This window comes from Rhinatrema bivittatum, chromosome 5 (genome assembly GCF_901001135.1).
Source record: "Rhinatrema bivittatum chromosome 5, aRhiBiv1.1, whole genome shotgun sequence".
NCBI classification, from domain to species: domain Eukaryota; kingdom Metazoa; phylum Chordata; class Amphibia; order Gymnophiona; family Rhinatrematidae; genus Rhinatrema; species Rhinatrema bivittatum.
The window spans coordinates 310,984,606-311,003,620 of NC_042619.1; the positions used below are offsets into that span (position 1 = coordinate 310,984,606).

At 44.7% G+C, this 19,015-nt stretch overlaps 1 protein-coding gene across 2 annotated transcripts in view; it reads left to right on the forward strand.

Annotated features, from left to right (window-relative positions):
- FAM178B (family with sequence similarity 178 member B) overlaps positions 1-19,015 on the forward strand; it is an 819,452-nt gene that overhangs the window by 52,251 nt on the left and 748,186 nt on the right. The window lies entirely within an intron of this gene.

Below are 19,015 nucleotides of genomic sequence, written 5' to 3' on the forward strand. Positions count from 1 at the left end.
GAATATTGTCCATTAACCAATATAGCTGCCGTCGGGGTGTTATATAATAACTGTATGGCCTGATAAAAGAAGCCCCCGAATCCCATTGAGCTCAGAAGCTGGAACATAAAGCTCCACTCTATCAAAAGCCTTTTTGGCGTCCAGACTAGCTATAAGAAAAGGGTATCTTGGCTTGAGTACATAACTCCCATGTTTCAGGCCTCCACACCCATAGCTTTGGTCCTTGCAGGAGACTCAGTCTCAGATCAACTTCCTGGAATTGTGGGTGATCGGGTACGCCCTACAGGTATTCAGAGAGCAACTTCTCAACAAAGTGGTCCTTGTTCAGACCAACAGTCAGGTACCTATGTGGTATCTGAACAAGAAGGGAGGAACAGGGTCTATGCCCTCTGTCAGGAGGCAGTCCAGATCTGGTCATGGGCCATCGAGAATGGCATTCTCCTCAGAGCGGTGTACCTCCCTGGAGTGGACAAAGTCCTTGCAGACTCCTTGAGTTGAGCCTTCCAGCCTCACGAGTGGTCCCTCAATCAAGAGGTAGCGAACCGCAGCTTTCTTTTGTGGGGGGCCCCAGACATGGACCTCTTTGTTTTCCCGGAGAACCTAGGCTGGATGAGCAGAGGATCGGTGGCAGGTGCCTTTTCGATTCATTGGGGCACCGGGCTACTATACGCTTACCCTCCCTTTCCGTTCAACTCAAAAACGCTCCAACACGACAAGGGTACCATGATACCGATCGCATCCTTTTGGCCTCGCTAGGTCTGGTTCCTGCTTCTTGGGAGCTGGCCTCGCGCCCCCCAATTTGGTTGGGGACTGCGCCAGACCTAATCTCTCAAGAACAGGGCAGTCTCTGCCACCCCAACCTCTGAGCCCTGTCTTTCATGGCTTGGATGTTGACTGGGTGACTGTTCAGGCTCTGGGCTTTTCGCAAGTCCTGTTGGAGTCCAGAAAACCCTCCACGAGAAAATCCTACAATTTCAAGTGGAAGCGGTTTTTGGCTTGGTGGGTGGGGCACAGTCTGGATACCTTCTTTTGTTTCCCACCAAAGCTTTTGGACTACCTATTGTACCTCCCTGAATCTGGTCTGCAGACCACGTCGGTGAGGGTTCAACTTAGTGCCATTGGGGATTACCATCAGGGTAGGGATGGGGGCCTCCATTTCCACCCATCCGCTTGTGGGCAGTCCCATTCGGCTGCCAGCAGTCTCCTGGGACATCAGCGTTGTCCTGTCTCAGCTTATGAAGGCTCCATTTGAGTCATTGCGGTTCTGCGACCTGAAGTACCTATCCTGGAAGATCATCTTCTTGGTTGCGGTTACTTCAGCGCGCAGGTTGAGTGAGTTGCAAGCTCTGATGTTGTACCTCCTTATACAAAATGTTGTCATAAGGTGGTTCTGTGTACGAACCCGAAGTTCCTTCCTAAAGTGGTCACGGAGTTCCATCTCAATCAATCCATTGTGTTGCCTTCCTTTTTTCCAAGGTTGCACACTCACCAGGGCGAGCAGGCTCTGCACACTCTGGATTGTAAAAGGGCTCTGGCCTTTTTTTAAATTTTATCTTTATGCACTTTACAAAATTGAACAAGATAACAATCTTGAAAAGAAATACAGAGAATAATCCTCATAATCTTACAGGAAAATATACAAATAAAAAATGTACATTATTTCTCTGAATTTAAATCCTCAAATAGGGGAGGGGGGGAATATACAACCTAAGGAAATGTATATTTAAACAATCAAAGAAATTTCCTTGATAGTATTACAGAGACCATTTAACTTCAGAAGGAACTTAATACACTTTCTCTGGGTTCTGCGGTATCTATGAGTGCCTTTCCTACAAGAAATTGTGTCAATTGTGGAGGGTCATAGAAAATATAAGTATTACTTGTATGTTTTACCATGAACTTACATGGAAATTAAAAAAAAAAAAAAAAAAAAAGACACTCCCCCCCCCCAAATCTGTATAACCGGTGGCCTCATGAGGAGGAAAGCCTTCTTCCTCTTTTGAGTCTCCCGTGCAACGTCTGGAAAGACCCTTTCAGTACAGCCTAGGGATTGATCATTTCTATGTCTAAGACACAGCCTTAATAACCACATTTTATCTGATTCGAGAGCTAGAGTCACATCTGTGTTGCTGGCTCTGCTAATTCTGTATCTGATGTCTCTAGAAACGTTGAAATATTCAAAGGTTGTTCCACAACTGGTATTAGGGTTGTCATTCCTCCATTCTGTTCTGCTGACTCTTTAATTTTGGAAGATAGAAAATTTTTGAGACTAGTGGAATCTCATTTTCTGCCACTTGCAAAGTGTCCACAAGATATCTTTAAAATATTTCTCTAGGAGAAATTAGAGAAATTTGTGGAAATTGATAAATCTCAAATTTCTGCTTTTTATTGTATTTGCCAAACTTTCCATCTTCATGGATATATTTTTCCTTTCTTTTAAGGTGGTAGACTGAATTTGTTGGATTTCTCTTATTTGATCTCTGTTAGTTGAAATCTGTTGTTATAAATCTGTATTAGTGTTGGCCATAATCCTGACTTTGTCCTTCAGTTCTTTTACTGCAGCATTTATAGGCAACATTTGTGAAAATATAGAAACTTTCATCTCCACAATAGTCCCCCAAATAGTTTCTAATGTAAAAACTGTAGGTCTTACCACCGCTGAACTTATTCTTTCGGGTACAGCTCTCTCAATCCCTTCAGATACTCCCAGTAGTGTATCTCTTGCAGCACTGGTTGGCCCCGATGTTAATCCTGGGCTCACGGCCGCTATCGCACCCTCGTCGTACCCTGCAGGGTTCCGCCCTTCGACTCCTCTGTCTAATGGTGGCTCTCCCGACTCAGGGGTGTTCTTCAACGCGGCCGGGTTATCCGGTGGCATTCCTTCTGCAGGACTGAATGGCGATAGTAAGCCAGGGAGAGAGGGGAGCTCCTCTTCCCCTCCTGCACTCTCCAGCGGCTGTAGTCCTTCTCCAGGGTCTCTGCGCCCGACGTGAGCATCCATAGGACCGGAGACAGACGCTGTCAGGGGGTTGCAGGGTATGGTTCCCCCCTCGGCTTTCGTTTCCGCCCCATAAAAGGTAAATTGTAGCAAGAAATTCCAAATTATTTCGTCCACAGGAGCTCAAACGCCGAGCTCAGCTACTGAGCGGCCATCTTGGATCTGCCCCCTCCCACCCCTCCTTATCAGAGCTGGGCTCTGGCCTTTTACGTGGAATGGATGGCGCCTCACCACCTATCCACTCAGCACTTTGTCTCCTTTAACAAAAACAGATTGGGGGTTGTGGTATCCAAGCAGACCTTATCCCTTTGACTTGCAGACTGTATTTCCTTCTGCTGTGCTCAAGTTGGCTTATGGCTTGAAAGCCACGTCAAGCATCATTCTATGTGGGCCATGTCAGTTTTGGTGGCTCGCTTCCATGCAGTCCCAATTCACGAGATTTGCAGAGCAGCGATCTGGGGTTCTCTCCACAGGTTTGCCTCGCATTATTACCTGGATAAGGATGGCCAATGGGACAGTTGTTTTGGACAGTCAGTCCTCCATTATCTCTTTCAGCCATGAACCCCAACTCTCCCTCCTTGAGTGCAGGCCTGCTCCTCTAGTTATTGCAGCTTTAGTTATTGTGCACATTGGCACCTGTTCTATGCTGTAGATTTTGGGAACGGCCTGGAGCTACTTAATCACCCATATGTGAGGACTACTATCCTGTTTATCCTTGGAGAAAGCAGAGTTGCTTACCTGTAACTGGTAGTTTTGGGGTACTTGCCAGGTTCTTATGGCCTGGATTGATGCTGGGCTTGATGGGCCCTTGGTCTCATCTAGTATGGCATGTTCTTATGGTGTTCTCCAAGGACAGCAGGATGTTAGTCCTCACGAAACCTGCCCACGGCCCAGCAGAGTTGGGTTTCTCTTGGTTTATTTTATTTTTCGCGAACTCTGTTTATAAAACTGAAGAGAGACCCCCGCATGGTTGTGTGGTTGGTGGCACGCTGGGCATGCTCAGTGTGCCAGTCAAAGTTTTGCATACCAGGCTCCATATGATGATGTTACCCATATATGAGGACTAACATCCTGCTGTTCTTGAGAACACCTGTTACATAGAAACATAGAAATGGCGGCAGAAGAAGACCAAACGGCCCATCCAGTCTGCCCAGCAAGCTTCACACTTTTTTTTTCTCATACTTATCTGTTTCTCTTAGCTCTTTGGTTCTATTTCCCTTCCACCCCCACCATTAATGTAGAGAGCAGTGATGGAGCTGCATCCAAGTGAAATATCAAGCTTGATTAAGCAATAAGCAAGCTACACCCATGCTTATTTGTTTTACCCAGACTATGTTATTCAGCCCTTATTGGTTGTTTTTCTTCTCCCCTGCCATTGAAGCAGAGAGCTATGCTGGATATGCGTGAAGTATCAGTTTTTCTTCTCCCCTGCTGTTGAAGCAGAGAGTTATGCTGGATATGCGTGAAGTATCAGTTTTTCTTCTCCCCTGCTGTTGAAGCAGAGAGCTATGCGTGAAGTATCAGTTTTTCTTCTCCCCTGCCGTTGAAGCAGAGAGCTATGCTGGATATGCATTGAAAGTGAAGTATCAGGCTAATTTGGTTTGGGGTAGTAACTGCCGTAACAAGCCAGCTACTCCCCACTTTGTGAGTGCAAATCCTTTTTTCCACATTTCCTCTTGCTGTTGAAGCTTAGAGCGATGTTGGAGTCACAGTAACCATGTGTATGTTTATTGAATAAGGGTATTATCTCCAGGCAGTAGCCGTCATTCTGGCGAGCCACCTACTCTTCATTGACGGCCTCTTGACTTTATGGATCCACAGTGTTTATCCCACGCCCCTTTGAAGTCCTTCACAGTTCTGGTCTTCACCACTTCCTCCGGAAGGGCATTCCAGGCATCTACCACCCTCTCCGTGAAGAAATACTTCCTGACATTGGTTCTGAATCTTCCTCCCTGGAGCTTCAAATCGTGACCCCTGGTTCTGCTGATTTTTTTCCTACGGAAAAGGTTTGTCATTGTCTTTGGATCATTAAAACCTTTCAAGTATCTGAAAGTCTGTATCATATCACCTCTGCTCCTCCTTTCCTCCAGGGTGTACATATTTAGATTCTTCAATCTCTCCTCATAATCATTTGATGAAGACCTTCCACCTTTTTGGTCGCCCTTCTCTGGAACGCCTCCATCTTGTCTCTGTCTCTTTGGAGATACGGTCTCCAGAACTGAACACAGTACTCCAGGTGAGGTCTCACCAAGGACCAGTACAAGGGGATAATCACTTCCCTTTTCTTACTCGATATTCCTCTCTCTATGCAGCCCAGCATTCTTCTGGCTTTAGCTATCGCCTTGTCACATTGCTTCGCCGACTTCAGATCATTAGACACCATCACCCCAAGGTCTCTCTCCTGCTCCGTGCATATCAGCCTTTCTCCCCCCATCGAAATCAGCTAATTCGGATTTCCACTCCCCATATGCATGACTCTGCACTTCTTGGCATTGAATCTCAATGCCAAGAAGTGGCATTGAGATTCAATGTTACAGGTAAGCAACTCTGCTTTACCCTTTGCAAACAGTTTGCTCTTTGTTGGTATGCTTCATCTGTCATTGTAAGTGGATTAAAAAACTGAATATTGTATTTGTACAATCTGTAGCCAACCCCCGTGTTAGCAAGGAGGCGACAGACTGGACGTAGATAGATATTGAAAAGAGTTGCAGACAGCAAGGATCCCTAAGGTGGCCCTGCCTCAATAGAATGAAATCAGAAAGAGCTTGAATAAGCAGAATTTGATAAATGTGCTCAGTAAGAAAAGATGAAAACCATTTAAGGATTATAACTGACATCCCTAATCCTTGTTTGAGCAATAGAAGTGATACATTTGACAAAGAGTCATACCCAGTTACTAAATTAAGCAGTTGAAAATTTAAGGGGAGCAGATTTTGTGGGGTGTATTGTTAACTTTCCATATCAATCCTGGCCTGTAATTTCTGGAATTAGTGAGAGATCGGGGTTAATGAGTAGTGAGAACATAAGAAATTGCCATGCTGGGTCAGAACAAGGGTCCATCAAACCCAGCATCCTGTTTCCAACAGAGGCCAAGCCAGACCCCAAGAACCTGGCAATTACCCAAACACTAAGAAATATCCCATGCTACTGATGCAGTTAATAGCAGTGGCTATTCCCTAAGTAAACTTGATTAATAGCTGTTAATGGACTTCTCCAAGAACTTATCCAAACTTTTTTTGAACCCAGCTACACTAACCACTAACCACATCCTCTGGCAATAAATTCCAGAGCTTTATTGTGCATTGAGTGAAAAATAATTTTCTCCAATTAGTCTTAAATGTGCTATTTGCTAACTTATTTTATTTTTTTAAAAACTTTTCCAAACCGTTGTTAAGTTATAACCATCACAACGGTTTACAGAAGGGCACGATAATGAACAATAAGGGTGGTTATAAATTACAAATTAATCATGTGCCATCATAGTACGGTAACAATTTAAAAAAATAAACTAAGTGTGTAAGTTAAGCCTGTTTGATAGGAACATATTAGGTGGTTTGGTTTTAACATTAATGTTTGTGTAGGTCAAAAATTACAACTTCTAGTTTGGTGCATTCTTATCCCTCAACTGTTTTTCTCAGTCTCTTTATCTTTGTAAAAAGCTTGTTTAAAAAGCCAGGTTTTCAGATTGGTTTTGAATATTTTCAAATTTCTCTGTAGCCTTATTTCGAGTGGCATGGTGTTCCATAGTACGGGACCAGCCAGTGACAGTGCTCTTTCCCTTGTGTGAGACGTGCTGATTTGACAGAGGGGACAGTTAGTAGAACCTTATTCGCGGATCTCAGGTTTCTTTGTGGGACATGTACGCGCAGTGCGGTGTTAAGCCAGTCTGCTTTTTCATCGTGGATTAGTTTATGGATTATACAAAGTGCCTTATATTGTATTCTTTGTTCAATTGGAAGCTAGTGAAGTTCAGCAAGTGTTCCTGTAATGTGGTCATTCTTTTTTTTGCCAGCCAAAATTCTGGCAGCGGAATTTTGCAATATTTGCAGAGGCCGAATCGTAGATTGAGGTAGTCCTAATAGCAGGGAGTTACAATAATCTGTGCTTGCGAATATCATTGCCTGTAGAACTGTGCGGAAATTGTTTAGCGTTAGTAGAGGTTTTAGTCTTCTCAGGATGATTAGTTTCGCGTATCCTTCTTTTATTTTCAGTGAAATGTGTTGTTTTATGTTTAGCTCAGGGTCGATTATTACTCCTAGATTCCTTACTTTTATTGCTAACTCAGCGGCTTAACTATTTTTTATTGTGAATGTTGGTTGTATATTGTGTGTATTTTTATGTTCGAGGTGTAAGAATTCAGTTTTATCTGTTTATTACCAGTTCCATCTGGTTTAGGAGGTGTTTGATTATTTAAAGATACATATTGGCTAGTTTCATTGTTTCTTCAATGGTGCTTACAATTGGTAACAATAGTTGTATATCATCTGTGATTATGTAATGTATGATTCCAAGTCCTGCTAATAGGTGACATACTGGGAGGAGATAAATGTTAAAGAGTGTTGCAGATAGGGCTGATCCCTGTGGTACTCCGGTTAGCAGTGTGACTTTGTCTGAGAGTGTATTTTTGATTTGTACCTGGAAACATCTATTGTTTAAGTATGACTCAAACCATTTTAATGTTTTATTAGTGAGTCCTATTTCTCTCAGTCTATCGATTAGTATTCTGTGATTTACAGTGTCAAATGCTGCAGAGAGATCTACAGAATGTAGTGTGTTCCTGTATCAAATCCTCTTAAGATATTATCTGATAGAGCTAATAGCAAAGTTTCTGTACTGAAGTGTTTGCAGAATCCATGTTGTGCTGGGTATAATAAGTTGTCACTTTCAAGGTGGTATGATAGTTGTTTTTGTACTGTTTTTTCAGTTAACTTGGCTATTAGGGGTAAGTTGGAGACTGGTCTATAGTTGCTAAGATTTAGGGGGTCGAGGTTCTTTTTCTTAATTGGTTTGATTATGGCTCCTTTCAAGGTATCCGGCATTACTCCTTCATCTAGTGAGAGGTTGATGATTTTAGTTAATGTTGGGGGTTATTGTATTGGCTAGTTTTTTAAATTCTGAAACGGGTATGGTGTCTATTACGTGGGTAGCAGGGTTCAGTTGATTAATCATTTTCTCGACTTCCAAATGTGATACCTCCTCAAATTCTGACCAGATACTGATGTCTCTAGTGGGCATCTTAATCTCTTGTTTTGTAGTGTTGGGGATTTTTTTTTCTTAGGTTCTCAATTTTGTCTTTAAAGAATTGGGCTACATCATTGCATTGGTTTTCTTGTAGGGTTAAGTGATTGTTTGTATTGTCGCTTGTTAGGTTCTTTACAATGTTAAATAGTGTTCTGGCGTTATTTGCAAATTTTTCTAATTTTGAACTGTAGTATTTCTTTTTTGTATCTAAAACTGTATTTTTGTAGTATGCTAGTTGTTTTCTGTACTTTGTTAGATTCTCAGTTGTTTTGTTTTTCCATTCTTTTTCTTTCTAAGTATCCGTTTTACTTCTTTGATTTGTTCACTATACCAAGGATTATTTAACTTTGGTTCATTAATGCGGGCCATTTTTAGCGGGTTTAGTTCATTAGCTAAAGAAGTGGTTTTGTTTAACCAGTCGGTTGTAGCGTTGTGGCTATTTACGTAGTCAATGTGTGTTAATTCTGTTAATTTGTCTTTAAGAATATCTGTGTTGAAAGGGGGCGGTATGAGAATTCAGCTGGTTTCAAGTTTTGGTTTTTTTATTGGTCCTGTGAGCTTGATCTGGGAGTTAATGAGGAAGTGGTCTGACCATGGGATTTGAGTGTATTCGGTTTTTATGTTTTCAAGGAGGTTACTGTTAATGAAGGTTAGGTCTAATGAGTGACCAGCTTTGTGTGTTGGTTTATCTGTGATCAGATTGAAACCTAATGCAGTCATAATGTCGATTAGTGTTTGACAGGTATTGGATAGTGGGAGAGCGTCCATGTGTAGATTAAAGTCGTCTAATATTATGGTGGGTTTAGAGGGGTTTAGATGTGTTGTGAAAAATTCTATTAGTGTGGAGATATTTAGTTCGAGGAGACTGGGTGGGCAGTAAACCAAGCAGATTTGGAAATGGTTAGTATCAAAAAGGGCAATTTCATAATTCATTGGCGTTGTGATCAAGAGTAATTTAGTTTTAAATATTTTTTCGATAATTAATAGTAATCCGCCCCCTCTTTTATTTATTCTCGGGATCGAGAAGACCTCGTAGTTTTTGTTTGGCAGCTGATTCTTTAGAACTACATCTGATTTTTTTTTTTAGCCATGATTCTGTTTTTGCTATAAAATTAGGTTTTGTGTCATATAGCAGGTCCGTGATGATGGGAAACTTTTTTTGTCACTGATTGTGCATTTACTAGAAGAAAAGAGATCATTAGTAGGCTGTTTAATTTGGTACTGTTGGTACTTTTTACTGGAATTAGGTTACTTGTTAGGTGTATCCTTATTTTCTTTATTGCTGGGATGGTGTTTGTGTTTTTTCTCTGGGTTGTTTGCATACTTACCCTTTCCTGTGCATACTTGGATGGTGAATGTGGAGCTTGTGGGAGTTGGTATGGTCCTGTTGTTGGGTGGATGTTAGTTTTTGTCCATTTTTTCTTCTCTAAGAGTGTACTAGGGGCTGTACAAAGGGGCGTACAATGGGGCATGCCCCTTTGGTATGTCCCTTTGGTGTGCGCCGCCAGCGCGCGGCGCCTACCGGGTCCCTGGTGGGCTTTTATCCTTGGGGACCCTCGGTGACGTCAGCCGTGTCACCGAGGGGGGAGGAGTAAAACCCGGAAGTCCCGAAAGGCTCGGCAGCAGTGAGAAGCCTGTAAGGGAGAGAAATAAAAACCTGGGAGACAAAAAGGGAGAAATTTGATGAGACAGCCTCTGTTGGTTCCGGAGGCAGGTGGGCATGGCGTCCTTCGGGTCCCTAGCGGGCTTTTATCCTCGGGGACCCTCGGTGACGTAAGCTGCGTCACCGAGGGGGGAGGAGTAAAACCCGGAAGTCCCGAAAGGCTCGGCAGCAGTGAGAAGCCTGTAAGGGAGAGAAATAAAGAAAACCTGGGAGACAAAAAGGGTGAAATTCGATGAGAGACAGTCCTTCTATTATTCGAAAGTGTAAATAACCGATTCACATCTACTCTTTCAAGACCTCTCATGATCTTAAAGACCTCTATCATATCCCCCCTCAGCCGTCTCTTCTCCAAACTGAACAGCCCTAACCTCTTCAGCTTTTCCTCATAGGGGAACTGTTCCATCCCCTTTATCATTTTGGTTGCCCTTCTCTGTACCTTCTCCATCGCAACTATATCTTCTTTGAGATGCGGCTACCAGAATTGTACACAATATTCAAGGTGTGGTCTCACCATGGAGCGATATAGAGGCATTATGAGAAGTATGCTCATTTCAGTTAAACCCAGCAGGGATCTGTTATGGTTTTGAGGTGTTGGAGTGGATTCTTGGATACTGTGGTGATGACCACTTCCATGGGGAGGAGCCCCGTGAGGATCCACAGTACTAGGCTAGTCTCTAGACACGCAAACACAGAGATTTGTCTTTTATTATACAGCAGAAAGATACCACCAGAGGTGGCAGTAGTGAGGCAGCAGTCCAGGTACCCTCGGCGGAGGAGACCTGTCTCGCAATGATAGTATAGGGAGTGCAGGATGCAGGTTGCCAGTGCTGATCTGTAGATGAGACACTGACAATGTTAGATTACTCACTAAGTTGGTAGCTGTATAGATGGAGATCCCAGCAGGCAGAAGTAGTTGGATTGCAGGCACCGAGCAGGGAGAGCAGGCCCTCGAGGAGCGAGTACCTAGTATCCCAGATAGGCACCTAAAAGAAAGCAAAGGGCCCCTGAGGAGCGGGTACCCAGGTTAGATGAAATACTCTGAAGGGCAGAGAGAGCTTCCAGTGGCAGCATGGAAATGGCAGAGTAGCTTAGACTGGAGGCGTATCCAATCCTTGCTAACTCGAATTGTTAGCAAACGAAGGGCAGGCTAAATGCCCGGATGGCGTGATGTCACTCGAGGGGGACTTCTTTGAGGTTCCCACCATGACGTGGATAAAGACATGGGTGGCGTGCGCGCGTGCACCCTAGGAGGCCTTCAGGAGAAACATGGCGGATAGCCTTGCCATTGCCGTTCCGGGGACGCCAGAGAGAGCAGCATGCAGACGTGGCAGTAGCCATCTTCCCAAGGCTAGCGGGGAGAGCAGAAAGAAAGGTGAGACACAGAAGACCGGATGCAACAGGTAGGCGGTCTAGAAAAGCCACGGATGTGAAAAAATAAAGCAAGACCGGAGCCTTGGAAAGAAGATTTATTGATTGATCATACACTATTATACTAATAGTCTGAAATTTCATTTTTGAGTTCCTTCAGAACTCTGTGGTATACCATCCGGTCCAGGTGATTTACTACTCTTCAGTTTGGCAATCAGGCCTACCACATCTTCTAGGTTCACCGTAATTTGGTTCAGTCCATCTGAATCATTACCCATGAAAACCACCTCTGGTACGGATACCTCCCCAACATCCTCTTCAGTAAACACCGAAGCAAAGAAATCATTTAATCTTTCCACGATGGCCTTATCTTTTTTAAGTGCCCCTTTAACACTTCGATCATCTAACAGTCCAACTGACTCCCTCACAGGCTTTCTGCTTTGAATATATTTAAAAAAGTTTTTACTGTGAGTTTTGCCTCTACGGCCAACTTCTTTTCAAATTCTCTCTTAGCCTGTCTTATCAATGTCTTACATTTAACTTGCCAACGCTTATGCATTATCCTATTTTCTTCTGTGGGCTCCTTCTTCCAATTTTCGAATGAAGATCTTTTGGCTAAAATAGCTTCTTTCACCTCTCCTTTTAACCATGCCGGTAATCGATTTGCCTTCTTTCTTAATGTGTGGAATACATCTGAACTGTGCTTCTAGGATGGTATTTTTTAACAATGACCATGCCTCTTGCACACTTTTTATCATTGTAGCTGCTCCTTTCAGTTTTTTCTAACTATTTTTCTCATTTTATCAAAGTTTCCCTTTTAAAAGTTTAGCACGAGAGCCGTGGATTTGCTTGCTGACCCCCTTCCAGTCATTAATTCAAATTTGATCATATTATGATCACTATTGCCAAGCGGCCCCACCACCGTTACCGTTCACCAAATCCTGCGTTCCACTGAGAATTAGATCTAAAATTGCTCCCTCTCTTGTCTGTTCCTGAACCAATTGCTCCATAAAAATGTCATTTATTCCATCCAGGAACTTTATATCTCTAGCATATACTGATGATACATTTACCCAGTCAACATTGGGGTAATTGAAATCACCCATTTCCCGTCGATAGCAGGGCTGAATTAGCCATGCTGTCATGGGAACCGTCCTTCAGGGCCCAGGAGGCGGAGCTTCAGAAGTAGAATACAGAGCTTCGCTCTGTGCGGCTGCACATGCTTTCCCCGCAGCAGAAGAGATTCTCCTCAGTCTCTTCTTTCTGCGCGTGGGATCGCATGCTGCGCTTCGTGGTTCTCCTCAGCCACAGAGAGAATAACGACTCCAAGATCCTCCGGGTTCAAAAAATGTACCTGCGGAAAGATCATGTCTATCATCGATGGACATGATCTCTGCTATCGATGCCTGGGCCTAACCATATGCAGGCTTCATGCCCTCAGTGTCGCTGCTAGCTCAGAAGATTCAGCAGCTTAAAACAATGCCAGCTGAATCACATGGCCCATCTTCGGAGGCCCATTCCTCGCTGGGGCCAGTGAAGGAATCCGGCCCGAAGGTAAGACGGTCAGCGTCCATCGATCCCCACACCCCCAGGACTGGGAGTTCGGAAGGCCGCAAATCGGAGGGCAAACTGCACCAGAAGGCCTCAAAGTGCTGGGAACCGTCCCTACCTCGATCGCCGGCGTCGGAGGGGCTCCTCACGGCAGGGAAGCGGTTGAAGATGGGGACGCTGAATCGCATGAATGACGCAACGCTACTAAAATGGCTCAAAGCTTGGTACTGTTGGTGCCAGTGTCGACGCCGATGATGGCAGCATTGAAGAAGATGCCCTCGATGCCACGATCAATGCAAATTGCGCCAAAATCGACTCCACTAGTGTCGGGAGCGGCGCACCATTCATCAAAGGAATCGCAGGGAGCATCGGGATCAAATCACTCCCACAGAGAAGCGTCGGGATCGGCGCATAAGGCGTCAAGATAACACATGGCGTCGGCAGCGATGCACAAGGTGTCGACAGAAGCACACGGAGCACCAGCCAGGACATCTGGATCGCTCACGACGCAACCGGGGTCAAGATTGTTGCACCATGCGTCAGGATCAATGCAGACTATGATACCCTCGACTCATCCACGTTCCTGAACACGGAAGGCTTCTTCCAGAAGTAGTCATTCTTCCAGGGAAGTCCTACCATCGGGCTACGAAAGAGGGTGGACCACGTCACATTCTTCTTCACAGTCATCCTGCTCATCGGTCAGGATCTGCTCTGATACATCATCCAAGCATGGCGTGACTGACGAATTCCCACAGGGACCGCAAAGGAAAAGGAGAAGGGTCGAGTCTCCTCATGGTCTCCTCATGGTCTCAACCAGCCCGACTCGGCTCCAAGCCAAAAATGCCAACTCAGACGAAAGAAGTTTATGCAGCTTTCGCTGGCCCTCTCTGACTTTTTTGGAGTCATGCAATCGTCGTTTGACATGCTGACTTCACTAGCGGGCAGTGAAGCACCACATTCTTCACCGTCGTCCTCCCAGGAGGAAGCAACAACAACACCGGTAAACGAGCGAACACCACCACCAGCGGTGCCTGTATGCATTGACCAGGAACCTGGGTACGAGACGGACCCGAATTCCCCTCACACATCGCCGTCTTCATCCACGGGATTCCCATCTGATCCCCCGGACGATCCCCGGAACATACTTTGTTCCGGAGGATCTATCATATCCAAAGTTCCTGGAAAAAGTGGGATCTCTGTTGAATCTTGAAATACAGAAGCTGCAGGATCCCCTGGCAGATCCCTTAGATTTACTCAAGATATTTGACGTTCCGGCTGAGCCGACATCCTTGCCTTCACATAAGATCTTAAATTCAGTCCTTGACAAGTCGTGGGAAACATCATTTTCCATTCCAGCCATATCCAGGAAAACGGATTTAAAGTTTAGAATGAAGAACGATCCCCGCTATTCGGTCCAACAACTTCCACACTCCTCACTTGTCATGGAATCTGCGATGCAGAGGGCCAAAAGATCCAAGCTGCATGTCTCGGTCCCACCGGGTAGGTATCAAAAGCTCCTGGACGAGTTTGCATGCAAGTCTTTCCAGGGAACAATGTTGTCTGCACGCATTTAGCAATATCAGATTTATATTGTCCAATATTTGTTTGAGTGCATTCAACAAATGAAGAGAAATGTTCCGGGATCGGAGCATCTGTACACAGAGTCTAGTCATCAACTAAATCATATGGAAGAAGGTATCCAACACGTATTAAGGACAAGTTATGAATCTTTTGAAACTTCCTCTCGCATGTCCACCTCGGCAATAGTGGCGAGAAGGCTCGCATGGCTTCGCTCTAGCTACATCCATGAGGACCTACATTCAAAACTTGCCAATCTACCTTACAAAGGGGATAATCTCTTTGGGGATAAATTCCAAGAGACAGTAGCTAACTTAAAGAACAGGCAGTAGTGGTCCAGTCCCTGACTCAGCCATCCAGATTCTCATCACAGAGAAAATACTAAATCCAGGGCGCAAACAGTCCTGTCCGACTAGGCCGATGTGACAGTACCTTTATATCGACCTCAACCTTATCTTCAACCGCAGCGTGCTCAGCAACAACCACAAAATCAAGAATAGCAGCGAAGGGGCTGACCACGAGGACAACGCCCACAAAGTCAACAGACTACGTCTTCCGCCAAGACACAGTCCTCTTTTTAGAGATACCGCCACCACTACCCCGTCTATATCCGCCGGGCAGAATTGCGACTTGCTTATTCGAATGGAAGACTATAACATCAGACCAGTGGGTTCTGGAAGTAGTGGAAAAGGGATACCAGCTACAGTTTGTGACAAAACCTCAACTCCCGCATCCTGTCTGCAAAATACAACATCCACACCAATCATTACTATGGGAGGAAATACTATCCCTTCCTTCAGAAACAAGAGCAATCCAATCAATTCCACTGTATGCTCGACACAAGGGTTTTTATTCACCATACTTCCTCATTCCGAAAAAGACAGGAGGTCACCGACCAATTTTAGATCTCAGAGAGCTCAACAAACACTTAACCAAGGAAAGATTCAAGATGGTATCCTTAAAGAATATTCTACCACTTCTACAACCCAAAGACTGGATGTGTTCCATCGATCTGAAGGATGCGTAAACACATATCAATCAACCCCTCTTTGTGGCGAAACCTCTTTTTCCAATTTCAGAACCAACATTATCAGTACAGAGTCTTCCCATTTGGCCTCTCGGCGGCCCCCAGAGTTTTCTCAAAATGCATGGCAGTAGTGGTGGCGCATCTACAGAAACTAGGCATCCGCATCTTTCCATATCTGGACGATTGGCTGTTGGTGGCATCGCATTCCGAAATGCTCTGACGCCATCTTCACTAGACGCTCCAGTGCTTGGATCGTCTGCGAATATTGGTCAATTTCCAGAAATCCATTCTCGAGCCAACGTAGATTCTTCAATTCATTGGCGCGTGCTTGGATACCATCAGGACACGAGAGTTTCTGCCTCAAGACAGGACAGTAGAGATGCATCCTCTATTACGATCTCTCCGCCTAACACCACGTCCGACAGCGTGTCAGGTTCTCACAGTCCTGGGACACATGGCAGCAGCCATCTATACAGTTCCCAACACAAGATTATACAAGTGGGGACTAAAGAGGCAGTGGAGGCAACATTCGCAACCTCTCGCAACGCAAATATCTCTCACTGCAGAAATGATAACAGATTTGGACTGGTGGTTAAAAACCCGAACACTACGAAAGGAGCATTGTTAACCCCACCTCCACACAATGCGGTCTTGACCACTGATGCCTCCTGCAGGGGATAGGGAGCGCATTTGGATCAATTGCAGACTCAAGGGTTATGGTCCCCACAAGAACAGCTCCTACAAATCAACTTGTTGGAGCTTTGAGCGATCAAGAATGCAATTGGCACGTTCCTTCCCCATCTCCAGGGTCGACGGATCATGGTCTATACCGACAATCAAGTAGTCATGTTTTATATAAACAAACAAGGAGGGTCCAGCTCCTGGATACTGTGCAAGGAGATGATTCAGATTCTGGACCATGCACATCAGCACTGTATACAGGTACAGGCCACATATCTACCAGGTGTGGTGAACATTCGAGCGGACAGGCTCAGTCGGATTTTCTACCCTCACGAATCGGAATTGAATCACCAGGTGGCAGTAACCATCTTCTGGAAATGGGGAACACCCTCAATAGATCTGTTCGCTACAGAACACAATACAAAAGTTCCTTGCTTCTGCTCTGTCTGGAGCAGCAATCACAGAGTAGCGCAAGACGTGTTCCTGATTCCATGGACGGAACCTCTCAAGTATGCTTTTCCCCCAATTCCGCTCATCACGAAAACTATACAAAAGTGCATACGAGACGCGGCACAGATGATTTTAGTGGCACCAGCTTGGCCCAGCAACCATGGTACACTTACCTTCTCGATCTGTCCATAGACAAACCATTCACACTACCACCTCAAGTAGACCTTCTAACACAAGAAGAAGGGACGCTCTTGCATCCGATGCAAGCATCCCTCCACTTGATGGCGTGGCGGTTGAACAGCTCCTTTTGATTGAGCAGGGTATATCCATGGTGGCTCAGGACATCCTTTTACTCTCCAGAAAACCATCCACGACACGTAACTATAGTTTCAAATGGAAACGCTATGCCAACTGGTGTCTAACTCATGGGGTCCAACCCATAGATTGTTCGCCGGAGACACTATTAGACTACCTCCACACCCTAAACACAGCAGGTCTAGCCACCTCTTCATTTCGAGTGCATCTCAGTGCTATAGCAGTATACCACAGACCGCACAGAGGTCAGCCCATTTCCATACATCCAATGGTGTCAAAATTTTTCAGAGGTCGCATACGGTTGCGGCTTCCAATCACCAAACCACTGATATCCTGGGATCTCAATATTGTCCTGGAACAACTCATGCTACCTCCATTCGAACCAATTGAATTTGCGCACATAAAGTATCTCACGTGGAAAGTGGTTTTCCTGTTCGCGGTAACGTCAGCGCGCAGAGTCAGTGAACTTCAAGTACTGGTGCATTACAGCCCTACTTGCAATTTCACCATGACAAGGTGATCCTGCGAACTCATCCCTCCTTTTTGCCAAAAGTGGTTTCTCAATTCCATTTAAATCAAACCATAGAGTTACCTATAATTTTTCCTAAACCGCATCGTAATGATAGGGAGAAACTCCTGCATACCTTAGATTGTAAGAGAGCACTGGCTTATTACAAATCTAGAACACACTCTACATCCAGATCATCACAATTGTTCGTCTCATTTAATCCAAATGCTCCAGCACTTCCGGTAGCAAAACGAACTATTTCCAGTTGGATTGCTCAATGTATCCAGTTCTGTTACCAAAAGCGAAAGGTAGTCCTAACCTCTACCCCGAACGCACATCAAGTACGAGTGATGGCAGCCTCAGTGGTGGATCTCTGTTGCATCCAGCCTATTGACATTTGTAAAGCAGCAACATGGTCATCTTTACACACTTTCATGTCTCGTTATTGTCTAGATCAACAAACAGCAGCGGATGCGGCTGTAGGCAAGGCCGTACTACACTCTGTCATTCATTAATCCTAGTCTGCATTATCCACCACCAAGATCACGCTAAAAAAAAAAAAAGTTACCTGGCGTACTAGGATTCGGTCAATATCACCTGGTGAAGCCGTTGGTGTGTGCTGTGCTACTTAGTGTGATAGGGAGTTTGGGACTCCCATGACAGCATGGCTAATTCAGCCCTGCTATTGACGGGAAAAAGCAAGTTTGCTTTCTGTAAACAGTGTTTCCGTAGAGAGCAGGATGAATTAGCCATGCTGACCCACCCACCTCCCTGGATAGTCAGTCAACGAATCCTACTTATTCTCCTCAGTCTGTGATTCTCTTCTGCTGCACGGGAAAGCATGTGCAGCCGCACAGAGCAAAGCTCTGTATTCTACTTCTGAAGCTCCGCTTCCTGGGCACTGAAGGACAATTCCCATGACAGCATGGCTAATTCATCCTGCTCTCTACGGAAACACCATTTACGGTAAGCAAACTTGCTTTTATTACTGCACTTCCAATTTGGTTAGCTTCCCTAATTTCTCTTAGCATTTCACTGTCCGTCTCACCATCTTGACCAGGTGGACGGTAGTATACTCCTATCATTATAGTCTTCGCCAACGCACAAGGGATTTCTACCCATAAAGATTCGATTGTGCATTTAGTCTCATGTAGGATGTTTATCCTGTTGGATTCTATGCCATCCCGGACATAAAGCGCTACACCGCCTCCCGGGTGCACCTCTCTGTCATTGAGATATAATTTGTACCCCGGTATAGTACTGTCCTATTGGTTGTCCTCCTTCCACCATGTCTCTGAGATGCCAATTAAGTCTGTCATCATTCACTACTATACATTCTAATTCTCCCATCTTACTACTTAGACTTCTGTCATTAGCATACAAACATTTCAAAGTTTGTTTTTTGTTTGTATTTTCATTCTGCTTTTTAATTGATAGGGATAAGTTAGAATTTTTTAGCTCAGGTGAGTTTTTAGTTACAGGCACTTGGACTACTTTTCTTATTATTGGAACCTCACTGTCGGGATGCCCTAATTCTAATGCATCATTAATCATGTTGAATTAGAGAATAGCCACTGCTATTACTGGCATCAGTAGCATGGGATCTACTTAGTGTTTAGGTGCTTGCCAGGTACT